Below are 5295 nucleotides of genomic sequence, written 5' to 3'. Positions count from 1 at the left end.
CCTCTCTCTCAATCTTCTCTCTCTCGGCGAATTTCGGGGTTGAAGTTGCCCTAGTGGGTTTTTAGTTTTGTCAGAACTGAAGTTGTCTGGGTTTCATGTATTAATGCTATTTGAAGCTTTTTGCCCCCATAATCATATCATCACAATACCTCTCATCTCTTTTTTTATTTGACTTTTCATCATCCCTCACGTGCTCTCATCTTCTCTTTACCCACAATCTTAGGGAATGCTAGTTATATATTTATAAATTGTACTAAGTGCTCCGGTTAACAACACACCACCAAACCTCTACTCTAAAAGAAGACATGGGTGGGTATGGTATGATTTTTTTTAATTTTTTTTTTTTTGCCCCCATATTGAAAATTTACTGAAGTTGCTACTACACTAGTTCACACCTCATCAACGATCGACGACTCTAAAACCTGCTACTGCACTTACTAAAGCTGCTACATTAAAACCTTGCTACTACATTTGTTGCAAGTGTAGTAGCAGCTAACTCTCCAGTTGAACACGCTACTACATTAGCTGCTACTAAACTCCTCCTCTACTAAAAACCCGCTATTGCACTTACTGAAGCTGCTACTACACTGGCTGAACCACTAAAACCCTAATACTACATATGTTGGAAGTGTAGCTTTCCAACAAAACATGCTACTACATTAGCTGAGCCACTGAAAATCTGCTATTACTTCTACTGGGATGTTAACCTCTGCTACTACTTTCTACTGGAATGTTAATCCATGCTGCTGCTGCTACTACTACTACTAGAATTAACTGCTGCTACTACTGGGAAGTTAACCCCTGCTACTACTTCTACTGAAATGTTAACCTATGCTACTACTTCTACTGAAATTAACTGCTACTACACTAAGTTATTAAAAATCTGCTACTGTATTCCATTTACTGAAAAATATCAAAATGAGAGACTTTTCTCTTCTAAAAGCATATTTAATTGGTATTAGTTTGGTAAATTAAAACATGACACATAGCATGCAGAAAAAAGATTGTCCTTAATTGTTAAAAACTGTCCTTATTTGTTTAACAACACAAGTGGATTTATTTGTGTTTCAAATCTTTTTGGAGGATGTATATGTGATTTGCTAATTAAATAATGTTTCAATTAAGTTATATTAGTATTAGCTTTCAATATGTTGGCATACAAATTAATTTCTTTTTGAAGCTATTAGGATTGTCAATCAATTAACGTGAAAAGAATGTTGCATCGCATGCATGACTCATAGGAGATCCCTGACTACGTCATAAATGAGCCAAGATAGGCAGATCTAAGCAAAACATAGATTCAACTAAAGCAAATGAACCTTAGTCATAATTAAGTTTAAAAAGAGTAACCAATGACACTCTCAAGATAATGCCATGTAACATTTTAAACCTTTGCCTCGATATATTCCTAAATAACAAAAAAAGATTGAGTATTCTACAAAGGATTCGGATTCTCTGTTTGGATTTAAGCTGTTTGGATTTACTTGGATGTCTTATAACCATTAGATGAAGTAAGGATAACATAAGGATGATATGGTGGACTTAGATTGTACTCAATCCAATGGTCAGAAGTAATCCAAGCAAATCCAAATAACATATATCCAAGTAGAGAAGCCAAATTCAAAAATCCTAGAGGCAACAGAATGCCTGGCCCCTAAGCCCGCAGTCGACAAGCCCACATGATCTAGCCCCTAACACAGACCCAAAAATCCCAACTAGTTTAAGGCTTAGCCTAGACCCAGGTCCAAATTTCAAACAAGGCCACACCCAAACATAAATTTTTCGCTACTTCCTGGCGCCTGCCGGATGAAGACCGGCCTTCAATCATGTCATCATCATCGCCTCTTCCAACGGTTGAGCCATTCAACATGGACTAGCTAGCAGTAACCCCAATCACTAATGTGATTACATGCCCCGTCTTCTCCCTCAGACGACCCTCCATCCCGACTACAACCACCGCCGCCGCCGCAACAGATGAAGTACCCACGAACTCACCCATCTTCGATGGATATAACCGAACCAGCCTTGTCAGGCACCTTTGGACCATCTTGTTTGAGAATTCGGCACCATGCTGGACAAGATGTTGCCTCCTAAAACTCCCATCACTGTAGACCCGCCACCGATTGGAACAAGGGGCAAGAACTCTGCTAGCGCCACCACGAAAAATAGGTTTTGTCTCTCAGAATCGCTCCACAAAATATGGAGAGTTTTTGTACCTTTTTTAGAGCTTCGATTTTTAAACTCAAAATAAACTATAGCAAATCACATATACATTCTCCAAAAAGATTTAAAACACGAAAAAATTCACTTGTTTTGTTGTTAAACAAATAAGGACAGTTTTTAACAATTAAAGACAATCTTTTCTCTGATCACATGTGTCATGGTTTAATTTACCAAATTGACTCTATACTAATTAAATATGTTTTTAGAAGAGAAAAGTCTCACATTTTGAGATTTTTCAGTAAGTGGAATACAATAGCAGGTTTTTCAATAACTTAGTGTAGTAGCAGTTAATTCCAGTAGAAATAGTAGTAGGGGTTAACATCCCAGTAGAAGTAGTAGCAGGGGTTAACAACCTAGTAGTTGCACAAGTATGTTTGGGCAATCTTTTAATTCTGCTACTGCTTGAAGACTAAGACAATGAAGGAGTCATAGGAGAGAGCGAAAGCTTTGCTACTGCTAGCATACAACAACATGAATCAACAATATGCGGTGGTAGCACACAACAACAGGACACGCAGTAGCAGCAACATGAATCAACAACTTGCAGTAACAACACACGCAGTAGCAGCACACATCAACAACAACATATAGTGGCAGCACACGCAGTAGCACCACAAGCAACATGAATCAACAACTTGCAGTAACAACACACGCAGTAGCAGCACACATTAACAACACACACAGTAGCAACACACATCAACAACAACATGCAGTGGCAGCACACGCAGTAGCAGCACAAAGCAGCACGCAATAGCAGCACATAACAACACACGCAGTAGCATCACACAATAACAACACACGCAGTAGCACCACACAACAGCACACGCAATAGCAGTACGCAGTAGCAGCATCAGCATCAGCACACAACAACACACGCAGTAGCAACACACAACAACATACAACACACGCAGTAGCAACACACAACAACACGCAGTAACAGCACTCAGTAGCAGCACGCAGTAACAGCACAAAGCAGCACGCAGTAACATCAAGCAGTAGTAGCACACAACAACACACAACAACAACGCACGCAGTAGCAGCACACAACAACACACATCAACAACACATGCAACAGCAGTAGCAGCACACAACAGCACGTAGTAGCAGCACACAACAACACATACCAACATCACAAGCAGTAACAGCACACAGTAACAACACATAGCAGAATGCAGTAGCATCACGAAGCATGAGAACAGATTAGCTACAAAAGATCACTTTTTGCTGTCAAATTCAAAAGATATGGATTTTAATTCCAAAGAATCTTTGAGTAAACCAAGTTGTAGAGATTGAAGAATAATCAAATCAGATCTGGTTAATTGGATTCGGCGAAGCCTTAGTCAACATTCATCCTTTCATTATTCGGCTCCTTCGATGAAGAAGAAGAAGAAGANAGANANANANANANANANANANAGAGAGAGANANANANANANANANANANANAGAGAGAGAGAGAGAGAGAGAGAGAGAGAGAGAGANAGAGAGAGAGAGAGAGAGAGAGANANANANANANAGAGAGAGAGAGAGAGAGAGAGAGAGAGAGAGAGAAGAGAAGAAGAAGAAGAAGAAGAAGAAGAAGAAGAAGAAGAAGAAGAAGAAGAAGAAGAAGAAGAAGAAGAAGAAGAAGAAGAAGAAGAATCGGTGTGTTTCTCAAATCTGAAACTCAAATCTGAAAATGGTGGAGAAGTGGTATATATTGAGCTAGTGGTAATTTTGTAGATATTTCAAAAAATAATGGTTTTTGGGTATTTTGTATAAAAAAATGCTGACAGGGTGTGGTACTATGTATTGTGGGTCTGGGTATATGTCCTTATTTGTTTAAATCTGTTGAAAGATGGTTTTTCTATGTTTTGCAACTGTCTATGGTAGTGGGATGTCATTTTCTAAATAAACTATGCATGGGCATTAACTACGTTTGGTTATTCTATCACTAAGAATGAGCGGTTGATCGTTAATCATTAACCGTTTGTTGTTAACTTATGCTCACTGATTGACTTTTAGATATTTAAAAATAGAATTTTTGTTTAATCAGTTAGAGAAAATAACGAATCTTGTATTAGATATGATATTATGTTAAGAAAAAAGACCGTTTGAAAGTTCGACAGTCTGCAAGTTTCTATTTGTTTTTCCTTTCAATTTGAGGCACGATTTTGGCTATTTGGAGAAACGCTTGTAAAAAAGTGCATACCATTAACAATTTTACAATGTTGGATTTATTCTGGGTCAAAGGAAATCACACCATGGTACATAGTATTGGAACCCATTCGTAGTATTTGTGGTTATTATTAGATTCGCAATAAAAGACTTCCACTTTTGCCATTTGCAATTCATGCATGCAATCGACATGGTTTGTGCAAATAAGCTAGTAAATATGACAATATTAATACCAGCCATTTGAATTTTCAATCGAAAGTTGGAGTTCCAAATATTATTATCAAGTTTCTGTTGTCTTTCCCATTTTGAAATATTATTTCTGACACCACAATTTCACTTTAGCAAGAAAATAAATGCGAATGAGTCACCTTGTTTGGTGAATGCATATGACCTGCAATGGAAATGGTGTAATTTGTTTCTATCTAAACCGCTAAAGGAGACCTGTGTTCTGCTTTTAAAATCTGCAATCATTCTCAGACCTCATCACTACATCCCTCTCTCTCACTCGATCTCTCACTCTCCCTCTCTTTCACTCTCGATCAATCAACATGTCATCACCAAGATCCTCCTCCTCGTCGCCATCATCCACGCCACTGACCATTACCAGTGCTTCCCTTTCATCCTCGATGACAAACACCCCAACTCCCTTAGCAACTCCCCTCCAGACGGGACTGTCAGCATCCTCATCTGAGCCGACAGTAGTTGCACCGGAGACGTTTGATATCGATAAAATCATGGACGAATTTCCACAGGCCGAATTAGTAGACTACCATGAGACACAGAGAGGCCAAGTAGTCTCTCCATCATCGTCGAAAGCATTGGTTTTATATAAACCGAAGGCACCACGCCTCGAAAACCTGCAAGAACGACTTGAAGATGTCGTCAGGGACCTTGTTCTTGTAAGAACCTCTGCCC

The sequence above is a fragment of the Fragaria vesca genome, linkage group LG1, assembly GCF_000184155.1.
Source record: "Fragaria vesca subsp. vesca linkage group LG1, FraVesHawaii_1.0, whole genome shotgun sequence".
NCBI classification, from domain to species: domain Eukaryota; kingdom Viridiplantae; phylum Streptophyta; class Magnoliopsida; order Rosales; family Rosaceae; genus Fragaria; species Fragaria vesca.
The sequence above is the reverse complement of the archived record's forward strand: the minus strand, read 5'-3'. Positions refer to the sequence as shown.